This window comes from Lithobates pipiens, unplaced genomic scaffold, assembly GCF_037356315.1.
Source record: "Lithobates pipiens isolate NorthernLeopardFrog02 unplaced genomic scaffold, aLitPip1_a1.2 Scaffold_13, whole genome shotgun sequence".
In the NCBI taxonomy this organism is placed as follows: domain Eukaryota; kingdom Metazoa; phylum Chordata; class Amphibia; order Anura; family Ranidae; genus Lithobates; species Lithobates pipiens.
In genome coordinates, this window is record NW_027507718.1 from 19,839,369 (window position 1) to 19,855,857 (window position 16,489).

Consider the following 16,489-nt stretch of genomic DNA (forward strand, 5'->3'; position numbering starts at 1 on the left):
TGTGCTTTAATAAGAGCTCTACATTACTCTACTCAGCCAGCGACTGTGGATTGAGCACCTGGGAGCTCTGCTATCTATGTGGTGTATGGGTAGTAGCACTGACTTTTCTGTTTATCCTTTTTTAGTTTTCCAGTGTTCTACAGCCTTTCCAAGCTTGAAAATGTGTCTGGTGGCACATTGTAGCAGGAGAACACAATGATGTTGATAACACAAGAATCTACAGTTAATGGTGGTAGTGACATTGGAGACTATGGATAATATAATTTCTCCCAAAGACATCATAAGATGTGGGGATGAGATATCTGTGCAAATATCATATAAACACATATAAAATCTTCTGGATTGCAAGACACTTAAATAGAAGATGACATCATAGAGTGATTGGCGCACTCAAATTGCAGATCATCCATGATGGTGATACCCATATATTAACCCCTATATGGTCAATTAGTGCATCCAACCACGAACCGCCCAGTGGCCCAAATGCATATCGGGCTCAAGCACCACTTCCACTTGCTGAAAGGGAGCAAGGCTAATTTGTGAGATCTCTCATGACTAACGTATACTGTACTTCCACTTCCGTTCATAGTTCCAGAACCTATAAGGACGATAAACAAATAATGTGGGTTAGCATTATCCAGCAACCAAACACATAAAGTCTGTGCAAATGACCCACAGATCAGCAAATGTCCCACCTGCATCCCAGTGCACAGACCCATATATTTAATGTAACAATAAGGAGGTCAATGAGATTCAATTGGCAAAAAGGGACAGGGATGACTGGTAAGGGACTCGCTACATATGTCAGTGAAGCACTAACACCCACAGTGACTGATGTGCCCGATAAAGATCCAACTCCGTGAATGTTTCCAATATGCAGTCTAGTCGTCCTTTATTCCCAAAGGTCGATCCAAATGTACACTTGAAAATCCAATTAGCATTACAACTCTGTAGTGACACTGTATCTTCTGGTGTGTGTGTAGAATCTCAACCAAATAAAAACACATACATATCTATAGAAATGTTGCCATTGCATATATGTATGTGCTGCTTATTACTTGAATTTGCACTTCATGTTGACACAAAAGGCTAAATGGCTCCTCTCTTGTGGGTAACTACTTTTTCAATCGCTTGTATTTGTATACTCATAGTGTTTCCAACATGTATGTCGCTCTATGTTTGTGTCATATTTCTTTAAGGTGTCATATTAATGTTCTCTAAGGCAATCACATAATCGCCTTGTTGTATGTCTCAAGTATTGTATGGCACACTCTGTGCATGTAATAAGATATACTATATTATGTGTGTTGCAATTCATGAAAGATCTAATCTCAAATTCTTTGCCACTAGTAGTTGATCTAAATCTGCTGCCCTCCATAATCCTAGGACAACAAGGGCTATTATCACTGTTGCATTTAAAGTGTCCTTTAAATTTCAATCAGTGTGTACCCCTGGTGCTTGTTGTGGAAAAATGACTGGTAGATAGATATTGGCTCAAAGAAGGAGCTCATCTAGAGACCACCCTGACACCCCCTTTTAGGACCTTTGCATAGAGCTCATCTCTATAAAATATGGGTATGTATTGTTCAGCTATATTTCTGACTTTAGGGAATTCCAAACTATATGAAGTGGAAAAAACTGGTATGCTTTATTCCTGCTTCTTCATTTTACTTTATTTTAATAGAGATGTTCTGGGTGTACTTTTGGCAATATTTAGAGCTCTATTCAACACTGGTTTCACTGGATTCAGTAAAACGGTAGCACATCGCTTACGACTCTTGCTTGAAGTCCATATCTTCTGACAAGATACGGCGGACTCTTAGTAGTTGTCCCACTGGGATCCCCCTAATCAATTGTGTGTCTAGGATGACCCGAATCCGCTCTAAGGACTGTATTGTCGATAAGGGTTTCTTGTATATGCCTGTCATCACCCTTCCATTTCTCTCTGTTAATTGAACATCCAAAAAGGATATTGTATGTTCATCCTTATTTGCTGTCAATTTTAGATTAAGTGTGTTGTCATTAAGATATTCAACAAAGCGTTCCAGAGAAAAATCATAATCCTCTATGTCAAAAATGAGGTAGTCTATGTAGCGATGGAAAAACTTTATCTGACAGTAAAACAGATTTCCTTCACCATAAATGTGTGCCCTCTCCCACCAACCCTTGTATAGGTTGGCAAGAGATGGGGAAAACCTAGCGCCCATGGACACTCCACACCTCTGGCAAAAGAACTCACCATCAAATCTGAAAAAATTGTATGTCAGAAGATAACTCAAACTATCAAGGATGAACTCCTTCTGGACGCACCTAAGGCTACTATATCTATCCAAATAGAAATTGATGGCTTCAAGGCCTAATTTGTGAGGGATTCATTAATACAGGCTGGTCACATCTCGTCACCCAAATATATATTTTTTTCCCTTGAAACGGTTCAAGAATGTCCAGTATATGTTTGGTATCCCTTAAAAAACTGTGCAAATCCTTCACTAAAGGTTGTAATTGAGTGTTAACCCATTGGCCCAGCCTCTCACGTAAGGACCCAATCCCAGCCTCCATACTAAAGGATCAAGACCCTTATGGGTCTTAGGGAGATGGTAGAACACAGCCATTACTGGAAATTAAGACACCAAAACTTCACCCTCCTCTTTCCAGAACCCCTATTCTCACTCCTTTTCCTATTAATGCTGTTGATTTTTCTTTATATATTTTTGTAGGGTTACTTCTCAAAGGTCTCATCATCATATAACTGTCACAAGGCCTCATCTTTATACATGGTAGCATCCTGAATGATAATTAGTCCCTTTCTATCTGAACTTTTTCTAACAATACTAGGATCCTTGCTTAAATTATTAAGAGATATAAATCAGACCTATCTCTATCATTACTGCTAACATCATCTTCAGAATAATAATGTTTGTGTAATGTAATTGCTCTCACAAATTTATTCACATTGAGTATTGTGTCAAAGAGGTTAAAATGTCTTTTTGGACAGAAATTTAGTCTCTTGGATAGCAGGGCAATATCCCCTGTTGTCAGTTCTTTTCTAGAGTAGTTTAAAACATTACAGGTTCCCTCCGGCTCAGGTCCCTCAAGGCATAGCCACCCTTTTCTTCAGTGTTTTTGTCTTCCTCATCTTGTTTTCTTGAGCAATGTTTTTTTCTTTTTCTTGGTGCCACCATGGTGATTCTCGTTTACACGAGAGTCTCCTTGTGTACTTGCGGCAGCTCCCATTGTTGGATCAAAGTTATCTGTCTCTGAAAAGCTCACCCTTTTGCCGGCATTACCTGAACCATTCTGTTTCTTCAATCCCTGTTGGAACCGTTGAGGCATCCTCCATAAATAAGGAGAAAAGAGGGTTTGGGAGTTTATATGAGGCACAATGCATGTGCCTCCATCCCTAATTGCTGAGATACATGGGAGAGGGGTTTGGGACTTTATATGAAACATGCAGCCAGGGAGGCATCACGTCATGAATGTTTCTGGTGGGTAATTGTGACCATATATATTGCATAGTAACATAATACATACAAAAATGTAAAATAGGTAGAGTTGTTTCTATACAAAATACATAATAACATGGTAGCATAATAGCATAGCAACCCATTGGTTCACAATGATATCATTATATAAAACACCAAACTCATTATTGCGTGTCTCCACCATTAAAAAAAAAACATTATTTGAATTGGTAAGATCCAGTAGAACCTAATGTTGGTAACAATTTTGAGATGTAAACAAAGGGTCATCTAATAGCTCGACGCGTTTCATGGCTAACTTCCTCTCTTCAGGAGCAGATGTAGGATAGGTGTCTATAAAAATGTTAAAAACCAAATATTCAATCTGGTATGTCTATAAGTTCCCCACTCATACTTACAGACCAACTATGAGTCTGGGCACAGGTGTGGAAAGCTGGAGGTCAGCTGGGAGGGTAATCAGCCCCCCAGGAGCTGAGGCGATGACCCCCTTGGCACTGATGGAAAACCAACAGAAAAGGCAATCCCCGGGGAAGAATCCCATAAGGGTGATGTGAACCACATCAAATTAACCCATCTAAGGAAAAGTGTAAATTTGTATATAATATAATTCCTCCATATATAAACAGAATTAATTTCAGTGATTTTGATCCATTGTGAGCTATTCTTTTTTTTATAGCAGTGATTTCATTCTACTTTTTATCCAGCTTATCATTCAGGCATATATCTAAGTCCTCAAACAGTCGTGTGTCCTTGAGAGGGGTAATTACCTTTTGTATCTCCCCTATTTCTTTCTGTAATTTATCAGATTCCTGGGGTTTTGCTGCAACAATAATCCACATAAGATCAAACAAACAGGCAGTCAGTGTATCAAGAAACTTCTTTTTATGGTCTTCATCTGCAATGTCAAATGTAGGAAATTTTTTGATTCTGCGTCCCCTTGGGATCATTGCAGTAGTCAAATATTCAGTCAATGTGCATTCATCCCAATAGGCTCTCATTCCTTTCACCATTAACGGCTCCACCTTGCGTAATAGCAGTTTCAACGATTCTGAGCCATCAGTATTACTAGTCTGTAACCGTTGTCTTGGTTCTATTCTGAGTGGGTTATCCGTGGGGGCCCACAAAGTTCTACTGTATCTGTCCCCAACACTGTTGTCTTGTGAAGAAGTTATCTTCCAATGTAAAATAGCAGTGGGAAACTACAAGTATATAAATGTTCAAAGATTACACTCACCGAGCTGGCTTGAATGTGATCAACAATACAAACACAAGGAAAAGCCTGCATTTTGAGAGTGAAGGTGCAAGCACAGCTTGCCTGCAGATTCACAGTAAAAAAAAAAGGATCCGGAATGCACTGCAACTCTTCACCTTTATTATTCCTCTTGTAAAAAGCATCACAGACAGTGTGGGGTACAGTAAAAGTTTATACATTTCACACATGAGTTAGCGCTTACACATAACCTACCATACTACAATTGAATCAACCCTTATAAGCACTATGCATCAATAAATTCAATTACACTTATTAGAGGTTCCCTCCCCTCCCGCCAGAAGGAGGGGAAATGTGCTCACATAATCCAATTCCGGATCGTTTCTTTTTGTGTGTGCATTTGCAGGCAAGCTGTACTTGAACCTTCACTGTAATGCCGCGTACACACGTAGCGGACTATCCGACGGACTTAGTCTGGCGGGCTTCCCGCCAGACTGTCCGTCGGACTTTCCGAACGGGCTACTTGCCCACACACGGCCCTTTTTCAGCGGACTAATACGGCGTACTAAGTCCGCCGTACTATCCACCCTACTTTTGAAATGAACGGACTCGCCCACACACGCGGAGGAAAGTCCGCTCATTTCGAGCGGGTCTCCAGGTAGGCGGGGGGCCCTCAAAGGAGACGTCGCTGGCCCCGCCACCTGGTATGGACTTAAAGGGGAACCCCAACGCCGAAAAAAAATCGGCGTGGGGGTCCCCCCAGGTCCACATCAGACCCTTGTCCGAGCAGGCTACCCGGCCGGCCAGGAAAGGGGGTTGACGAGCGAGCGCCCCCCCCCCCCCTCCTGTGCCGTACCAGGCCGCATGCCCTCAACATTGGGGGTGCCTTGGGGAAGGGGGGGCCGCGTGGCCCCCCCACCCCAAAGCCCCTTGTCCCCATGTTGATGAGGACAAGGGCCTCTTCCTAACAACCCTGGCCATTGGTTGTCGGGGTCTACGGGCGGGGGGCTTATCGGAATCCGGGAGCCCCCTTTAATAGGGGGGACCCCGGATACCGGCCCCCCACCCTATGTGAAGGAGTATGGGGTACAATGTACCCCTGCCCATTCACCTGTAAAATAAAGTACAAAAAAAACAGTCCCAGAGATGTTGACTCGACGCTCTCTCTGGCCGCAATGACAGGGACGTGTTGTGTGGCGACTTATATAAGGACAAGGGGCGGGGTCACCGGGTGATGTCACATGGTGACCCCTTCCCCTTATGATGTCACAGTCCCGGAGGATGCTGGGACTGTGACATCATAAGGGGCGGGTCACCATGTGACATCACCCGGTGACCCCGCCCCTTGCCCCTATATAAGTCGCCGCACAACGCGTCCCTGTCATTGCGGCCAGAGAGAGCGTTGAGTCAACATTTCAAGGAAGAAGAAGAGAAGGCCGCAGCGACAGAAGACCGGGCCAACGCTAGTAAAAGAGCTGGAAGAAGAAAGCGGAGGCCCGGCAGAAGAACCGAAGAGGGGGACAAGACCCACGAAGAGCGGGACAAGACCCCAGAAGAGCGGGACAAGACCCAGATGTCAGAAGACCCCCAGATGGCGGCAACGACAAAGAAGAAAGCCAGGCTCCTCCGCTAGTAAAAGAGCAGAAAATAGCGCAGGAGTCCGCCGAGAAGACCCCCCAATACGGAAGACCACCGGAGCTGTCCAATAAATTATTTTAAAAACATGTGTTGTGTTTTTTTATTTACACTTTTTTTCACCAGGTGAATGGGTAGGGGTACATGGTACCCCAATACTCATTCACATAGGGTGGGGGGGCTGGTATCTGGGGGCCCCCTTATTAAAGGGGGCTCCGGGATTCCGATAAGCCCCCCGCTCGCAGACTCCGACAACCAACGGCCAGGGCTGTCAGGAAGAGGCCCTTGTTCTCATCAACATGGGGACAAGGTGCTTTGGGGTGGGGGGCTGCACCCCCCCATGTTGAGGGCACATAGACTGGTATGGCTCAGGAGGGGGGGCGCTCGCTTGTCCCCACCCCCTTTCCTGACCGGCCAGGCTGCATACTCGGATAAGGTTCTGATATGGACTTTGTGGAGACTCCCACGCCATTTTTTCGGCGTAGGGCTTCCCCTTTAAGTCCATACCAGGTGACGGGGCCAGCGAGGTGTCAATCTCGCCGATGGAGGCAGTGACATTTACTTCCTGCGCTAGTCCCGTCTACCTGGAGCCGCATTCAAAATGAACTGACTTTTCTCTGTGTGTGGGCAAGTCCGTTCATTTCAAAAGTCCGGCAAACTCCCGCCATAGTCTGGCGTATTGTCCGCGGACCTAGTCCGCCAGAAAAGTCCGGTCATGTGTGGGCAGGTCCGCTCGTTCGGAAAGTCCGGTGGACCTCCACTGCAAAGCCGTGTCCGCGGCATAACAGACACTATTGTGAAGCTATGTTACAAGCCCTCTATAGATACAAGCTAAATGAAATATATTCATAATTACAATATTTTACAGCTATTAATGGAGATTTCACATAAACTCATAAGGCAACATGCTCTTGTGTTACTGGGGCTTTTTTGTTTGCTGCAGAGCAGATGCTAGGTTCTCTCCTAGCCTTTTTGAGTAAATAAGGTGTTGTTTTTGTCTGACCTTTGCCTACAACTACCTTTCTTTCTTTATGAAATTTGAAAGGTCACCAACTGCCACTGTATCACTAAAATGCACCCTCTTTGTAGTTCATCAAATGTACTTTTGGCTTTGTGGCTGAATTCAGTGCTTGTCTTCAGGTGTTTGTACATACATTATAAACAATCCTGCATTTTCCTGAGCTGCCATTGCCATCAATAAGTTCCTTAAAGTAAGTTGATGGATCAAAATTGAAAAATACATGCCAATGCATCCCACATATGTGAAGTAGCACCATTTGAAACAATAACTAACCTGTGTACATGCACTGATGTGTTAAAATACATAGGTGAAAATGAACTTTATATATAATTTTTTGCGTAACCTGTGCTAAAATTCACTCAGTAATTACACATGTATATATTGTGGGAAATAACACTTTCAACAGTGTTTAAACACCCAGATGCATACATATGAGACTGACAAAGTAAATGGCTTCCAATTATAGCTGCAGGCTTATGTCACATGATTCTGTGCAACTTCTTTCTCATGCTTATTTGTGTAGGCAAGAGTGTACAAGAAAGCCGACACATTGGGGGAGATTAAAAGTGGAGCACTCAGAATCTGATGCAGCTCTGCTTGGTAGCCACAATCAGCTCCTAACTTCATCTTGTTCGATTAAGCTTTGGCAACAAAGCCTGGAAGCTGCACAAGATTTTGCACCCTCTAGTTTTATTAAATAACCCCCATCAGGACTAATATACTAAAGGCAGATGGGCTGTTCACTTTGCAGATTGTGGTGAAAATTCCGTTTGCAAAGAATATCCATTCATGTGCAAGGAAAATAAAAAATAAAAATTTGGGCTTGCACATAATTAGATGATGTAAGTCAGCAGAGCTTTACCTCATTCACTAAGCTAAGGGAAAATTCCCTTGGAAAGTGAAAGCTTATTTTCCTTTATTAAATCAATCCCACTGTCTTGTTTTCTCACAAACTTACTTTTACGCTCATTCTGTGCTACCTGTGTGTTTAAATGCTAACATTTCCATGTTGGACTGGAGTGTACCTTAAAATGCATGAAAATACTGACACTCATTTGGATGTTTGCAATGCACTATCATCATTTATTTCCTGTCCATACATATTCATATCGGTCAATAGGACAATGAGCATACTCCACCTGTAGTAAAGGAACTATTCGTACATTTAAAAATATTTATATCTGTTAAGATTGCATCTTCACAGAATAACATGTAATGATGTACACAGAGGAAGAGTCTGGGTCTCATGTAAGTGACAGGTTCCCTTTAATCCTCAGTCCTTAGTCTCATTATTTAGATACCCTTAAGCCGATTATACACACTGGATTTATGTAGCATAAGTACAACAATATTCAAAAGCTCAGCAGAAGCCACCACTACACCCTGCTATATAAATATCTGCATAATAGTACATTTCCTCTTTCTGCAATCTCCCAATGTTGGTATTCACAGAGTGTACATTAGCCTTGGCTCAGTTAATAATTTCTTTAACGTGTGCTTACATGCGTAAATATATGCATGCTGCATACATGTGTTGCCCTTACACGTTTTAATTGCTTCAGTTTGATAGCTTCTGGCACGAAAGTTCATTTGTCATGGTATACCTTGCCCTTGCTTTTATCACATTTCTTAAGAAGTGTTCTTGTTCACAGTTGCCTAGTTATTATGTTGTTTCACAGTATTTATGCTCTTTGGGTTCTTGGAATTACGGTATCTCCAAGAAGTTCCCTTTATTATGCAATGAAAGCAATTTTCTGTTTTGGCTGGTTTGCTGCAAGTCATTGACGGTGAAACCTAGCTAGGGCAAAATTAACCAGCAACATTACACAGTCTGTAGACTGAAAAATAAAGGGTCCAGTTCAGTAACCTGTTGGACCTCTTCTGGCCCTGACAACAGCTACCATATCATGGCAGCTACTCTGCAGGGGCCCTAAAAAACACCCATGCAGACATAAATATACTGTATATTGCAAATGTCTAAGTGGCTGGGTTCATCTTCATCCTGAAGACATTGTACCATAACCTGAGTCTACCATCTTGGTGATTGCGCATACATCCCAACTTTGTGAAATGATAAAGTGGGACACCTGTTAACACATGTTGAGGTTGATTTACTAAAACTGGAGAGAGCCCAGTCTGATACAGCTCTGCAGAGAAACCAATCAGCTTCCAGGGTTTTTTTTGTCAAAGCTTATTTGAACAAACTGAAGTTGGAAGCTGATTGGCTACCACGCACAGCTGCAACAGATTTTTCACTATTTTGAGTAAATCAACCCCAGTATGTAGGCAAAGGATACTTCGTGATCAGGGCTGTCTTTAACATGGGTCAAAGGGGACAGCTGGCCATGGCTCAGCCATTGTTGTGGGCCCCAAAGAAACTGCCCATGGAGCCCGAGCTGCAAGCCGGCTTTTTCTTCAGCTGGAGTTCAGCCACCTCCGGGCTCTGCAGCCTCACTTACTTTTTTAAGGTGGTGTGAGAGGATTTGGTGTGGGGGTGTTAGACCCCCCCACCCCTTTGTTTTGAAGGGGTGGGGGGGTCTAAACTGAAATATGGGGGGGGGCTCTGATTTTGGAGGGGGGGTCTTGAATGTACACAATACGCCCCTAAACCCTGCACTCTGTACATAGTGCACCCCTCAACTCTGCAACCTGTATATAGCACACCCCTCAGCTCTGCACTGTGTACATAGCGCAATCTTCAACTCTGCACTCTGTAAACAGCGCATCCTTCAACTCACCCTTCAATTCTGCAGTCTGTACACAGCGCACCCCTCAACCCTGCACTTTGTACAAAGCGTCCCCCTTAACCCTGCACTCTGTACATAGTGCACCCCTCAACTCTGCAACCTGTATATAGCACACCCCTCAACTCTGCACTGTGTACATAGCGCAACCTTCAACTCTGCACTCTGTATGCAGCGCATCCTTCAACTCTGCACTCTGGGGCACCCTTCAATTCTGCAGTCTGTACACAGCGCACCCCTCAACCCTGCACTTTGTACAAAGCGTCCCCCTTAACCTTGCACCCCGAACAAAGTGCACTCCTCAATCCTGCACTCCATACAAAGCAAACCCCTCAATTCTGCACTCTGTGCATAGCGCACTCCTCAACCCTGCACTCTGTATATAGCGCATTCCATCAACTCTGCTATCTGTATGTAGCACACCCCTCAATCCCGCACTCTTATATAGTGCACCCCCAACCCTGCACTCTGTATGTAGCACACCCTTCAACCATGCACTTTGTACGTAGCTCACCCCTCAATCTGCACTCTGTACTTAGTGCACTCCCCAACCCTGCACTCTGCATGTAGCGTACTCTTCAACAGTGCACCGAATGCAGCTCACTCCAGAGCTTTATACTCTGTATGTAGTGTACGCCTCAACCCTGCGCTCTGTATGTAGTGCACTCCTTAATTTTACAAACTTGAATGTAGTGCACTTATCAACACCAGTATGTAGGCAAAGGATACTTCCCTGACACAATCTTGATCAGGACTGTCTTTAACACAGGGCAAATTGTTGTGGGGCCCAAAGCAGCTGCCCCTGAAGAGCCAGCTTTTTTTCTTTCAGACGTAGTTCGGCCACCTCTAGGCTCTGCAGCCTCACTCTGTATATAATGCACTCCTCAACCCTGCGCTCTGTATATAGTGCACTCCTGAACTCTACACTCTTTATGTAATGCACTCATCAACCCTGTACTCTGTACGTAGTGCACTCTTGAACCTTGCAGTCTGTATATAGTGCATTCCTGAACTCCTGGCATGCAACAATGCCTCACTGTTATGCCTTCTGCACACTGTCAGACATTCCAACCACAAAATCGGTCAGATATGCACGGTCACACAAAGTTGTCGGAAAATCGAATCGTTCTGAACAAGGTGACATCAAATATGTACGTCGGGACTATAAAGGGGCCAGTAGCCAATAGCTTTTGTCTCTTAGTTTATTCTGAGCATGGCACTGTCTGTAGGAATTGTCTACACATGATCGGAATTTATGTGATCGGATTTTGTTGTCGGAAAATTTTAGATCCTGCTCTCAAACTGTGTGTCGGAAAATCCAACAGAAAAAGTCCGATAGAGCCCACACTTGATCTGACTTTTTGCATTGGAATTTCGGACCGTGTGTACGGGGCATTAGTGAAGTTTGGCCACACTCACAATCTGATGCAGAGGGACGTCCCCATCCAGTCCCCTTCCCCTCCAAAGTGTGGCAAGGTTGAGTTCCTGCACCTATTCTCTTAATCTATTCTCTAAAGTCGGCAAATAGCTTTGCAGACGTTAGCTTTCTAGCACGCACACTCTGCAATCATCGGACACAAAACATGCAGCCTCCACCCTAGGAGTACTGCAGCATCCTCAGGGCCATCTTTAATATTGATTGGACCCTGAGCAAAAACTTTCTTGGGAGGCCCCCCCATGCAATTTTGCTCTCCACCTGCTCTGAGACATACAATAAATAGCAGCTAGACTTAAAATCAGTTTACTGTATCAGATCAGGCAGAAATTGTGATTGGTTGCCAGTGGTTACAGCATATCATGACTGCTTAATGACTGGTTGCTAGAGGTTACAGCACACATTATGGCTCGCTGATTAGTTGCTAGAGGTTACAGCAAATTATTTCTGATTGTTAATTGGTTGCTAGAGATTACTGTGAAGTAATACTGATCACTGATTGGTTTCTAGAGGTTACAGCACATCATCTCCTCAATGCAGGGGAGCATGATATACATATGAATGCCACCTTTATTTACATATCAATGCTGCCAGCCACATCTATTTACTTAGTAATGCTGCCAATATTTACATATGAATTTACATGTAAACACATCTGTAGACAACAATAAGGCAGAGCTGGGCAGCATTAGTACCATCACTTAACACTGAGATATTGGGACACAGCACAGGACTAAAACTTCAAGGGACAAGGGAATTTACACTGGGGTAGTTGGCAAGTATGAGGCAGCTGCTTTGGGCCCCACAACAATGACAGGGCCCAGGGAAGCTGCCCCTTTTGCCCTGCCTTAAAGACGGCCCTGAGCATCCTGTCCAATCAGCAGCAGCCCGATGGTAGAGAGGAGAAAGAGGTGCTGGCTGCCTCTGGACACCCGACAAGGAGCTGCACCAGGACAAACTTTGTATAAATCTCACTTGTCCTGTGTGACTTCTCTATTTCCGGCTGGTCCTTCTACTGCAGGCAGCATGACTAGTCATTTATTTCTGGCAACCTATGCCTGTGTCCTTTTTTTTCCCACAAATAGAGCTTACTTTTGGTGGTATTTGATCGCCTCTGCGGTTTTAATTTTTTGCGCTATAAACAAAAAAAAGAGTGTCAATTTTGAAAAAAACACAATATTTTTTACTTTCATTTTTTTAATTTAATAAATATCCAGAAAAAAGGCCAATATATATTCTTCTACATATTTTTTGTAAAAAAGAATCATAAGCTTATATTGATTGGTTTGCGCAAAAGTTATAGCGTCTACAAACTATGGGAAAGGTTTATGGCATTTTTATTATTATTATTTTTTTTTACTAGTAATGGCAGTGATCTGCAATTTTTAGCACTACTGCGACATTGTGGCAGACAGATCGGACACTTGACAAATTTTTGGGACTACTGACATTTATACAGTGATCAGAGCTATAAAAATGCACTTATTACTGTTTAAATGTCACTGTTAGTGAAGGGGTTAACATTAGGGGGCGATCAAGGGGTTAAATGTGTGTTCCCTGGATGTGTTCTAATGGTATGGGGATAGGACTGACTGGGGGAGACATATTGCTGTTCCTACTTACTAGGAACAAACTATATGTCTCCTCTCACCTGACAGAACAGGGATTTGTGTTTACACACACAAATCCCCTTGCTGACTCTCATGCCCATGATCACGGGTGGCCGGCAGGGATTGCCCCCCGCTGGCTCTTAAAGGGAACAATATAACCATATGTTATTTTGCCCAGCTGTGCCATTCTGCCAACGTATATCGAGTGAGACGGTCGGCAATCGGTTACAGTGAATGTAAACCCATCACTCACCCAGTATAAACTAATGACACAGTATTAATGTATATATACATGCAAGCCTCCTGCATGTATCCCTACCTTGCAAATGTCACCCCCTTCAGCAGTAGGAGCCCCACAAAACTCTGGAATCAGTGGGTGGGTCTCTTTGCTGGAGCTGGGTGGGTGGAGTCATGATGTCACAAGACTCCCCATCCACCTCTACACTCTCCTACTCTTCAGTCACACTGATCATGCCCCATGGTGAGCAACATCCAGTCAAAACTCAGGAAAGGCACCACATGACTTCAGCATGCCAATCATGCTGAGGTGTGCAGCAGCCAATCCTGGGAGAGCTGGAGAAGAAAGTAGGGGGTTTGTAAGGCTGGGTTCACACTATCTTTGCATGTGGCTCACAGCAGGGGTCCGGCGCGTCTCCGTTCACTGTTTCAGATCTGATTTGAGACAGAATTTTGGGCTGAATTCGGACTTGAAATGGTCCAAAAGACACACAGGGCTCCTGTGTAAAATCGCATCAGAGCTGCAGCGGAGATATGTGAACCGGCTCCATAGAGAGCCGAATTAAAATCTCCTGCTATTGTGAATTGGATGCGGATCCTCCACATCCAATTAGCAATAGTGTGAACCCAGCCTGAAGCTGGAATTGTAACACACACTCTGCTCTCGGCTCCTTCATGAGGGAAAGAAATGAGATGTGGATGTGGCGACACAAACTTATCTGTGTGTTGTTTTTTATCTTACTAAAAAAAGACAAGAGGATTGCTCAGAGCTGGATAAACTCTTTGTGGCAAGACGGCACAGATGACTTGACATCCTCTACTGTACCAGATTAACATCCACTTTAAAAGTACAGTCCAAATGTTTATTAGGTGAAAGTAAACACTTATGGTGGTTTACTAAGGCTGGTCATACACAGCACAAATTTGTTTTGCAAATTCACACAAATTCCCCCACATCGATTATTGCTAGTGCCTATAGCAGTCGCTAGCGATAATTGCAAAATAATTCCCGCAGGTTGGTTTTACCCAAGTTGGTTGATCAACTTGGTACATTCAGCCTGCCCATTAACGCTTTGAATTTGAACTGTGTATGGCGGGCCTAAGTGCAATTTAGCAGGAAAGTTCTAGCACTGGATGTATTGTAACTTTGCCGGTTCAGAACAGCCCCAAAAGTCAAGTCTGTTCTTTTAATGTTGTTTGTTAGATGGAAGGCTTTTTGCCATGGACTTACCTACAGCATACTTTTATATAGATGCCAATTGTTCACAATTTAGTCAACATCTGGGATCTAGTCAGGCATTGGAAGGTTATCTGCAAATAAGTGCCAATTTGAGCAGTCTTATGATTGTTCCTTCCCTGTTGCCTCTTCTGTGGCTTTTGCTCCACTTGCTTCCGCTGTTTCTTCTCCACTATTTACTTCTGAATCCATTGCCTTATCTTTTGCCTTCCTTCCCTCTTCCTGCCCTGTAAATTCCTTCCTATGACCTAGCACGTGCATCAGCATGGCCGAGGATACTCTCATCAGCTAGGCATCTTGATCAGCCTGACTTCATTTTTAAGGACAGATCATTTTATTCTAGTGACTTGTTGAAGTTTATAAACTCATGAACGCAGATCTGGTAAATCTAAAAAACAGCCACAGCTCGCCTGCCAAGAGATTTACAATGTCTACAAAACACATTCTTCTTGGCCACAATCAGAAGTCCTCCAACTTTATCCTGTAAAAGTGAAGATGCTGCAGTGAAGGAAAGGCATAAATCAGGAAAAACTGATCCCAATGAGTTATCAGGGCATCTATCGCAAACCCCTAGGCGTAGACATGCCCCCTTGCACCCTGCTCTTTTAGATGTACCTGGATGGATGGGTCCCAGAACCAATAAAGGTGGTCCAGGATACTGGTGATTTCATTATACATTGAGCGCTGAATCTTATGTGCATTCTGTACATAAATATGTTTCATCTCTTCATGGGTATATGTAAGGGTTTACCAACCAGACAGCAAGATCTTCTCAATCGCTTATCTGGAATGGAGTATATGCTTTGCCCAAACTAAGTGCTTGGCAGACCCCTACCACAGCCATTGCTGGCTGCAGAGCTTCTTCTTCCAGGGAGAAGGAAGCACCTCTACTCCCTTATCCATCGGGTCTTTAAAAACTAGGAACTCATGCCCCGGGATGGTCATCGTCTTTCGTATTAAAAAAAAGGAGGTTCGGCAGCCACAGGACCTAATTGCTTGTAGAATTCCTCCTTAATGGGGTACTGCTGAATTAATTGCTTCAGGAGGTTAAAAGACATTCTCCAGGTGAGCCTAATTGGCAGTCTTATGTCTGAGACAGCCCCAGACCTTGAGATTTCCCTCAGTAAGGACTCATCTACAGCATATTCTCAATTCTTGAGAGCTTCTCTCTCATCTGGCAGGATGAGACTAAGTGGTCTCATCTGACCACAAAAGGGCAGCCCAATCCACCTTCTTCCTGTGCAAGGAAATGGCTTGCTGAGGTTCTGTAGCCAATTTATAACTTCAGGGAATCTACTCCCTCTCTGGAGAATCAGTGCCCTGAATCTGAAAAGCACCCCGTAACAGAATTTTTTTTGCTACACTGTACCCTGGAGATCACTTCCCTAAGGATCCAGCATGAGCCATAACAACCAATCCAGATGAAGCCCTCCTCTGCCCCAGAAGGGATGTTAGGAATAGGCCAAGTATTCAAAAGCCAACAAAATCTTCGGTGAGACATCGATAGGCATAGCTATCACCTAAAAACTGGGGAGGTTATGCATGGGTAGGAACTTCTGCCGATTTGGCCTTTGTCCATTTACCTTGAAGGTTACAGCTTAGATCAATTAGTCATGAATATACAGTCATCTGTGTCCCGTTAGGTCCAATTACACAATAAACGGAGTTGTATGGTCACTAGGGATGAGCCGAACACCCCCCTGTTCGGTTCGCACCAGAACCTGCGAACAGACCTAAACTTCGTGTGAACTTTAGAACCCTATTAAAGTCTATGGGACTCGAACGTTCACAATCTAAAGTGCTAATTTTAAAGGGTAATATGCAGGTTACTGTCCTAAAAAGTGTTTGGGGACCCGGGTCCTGCCCCAGGGGACATGGATC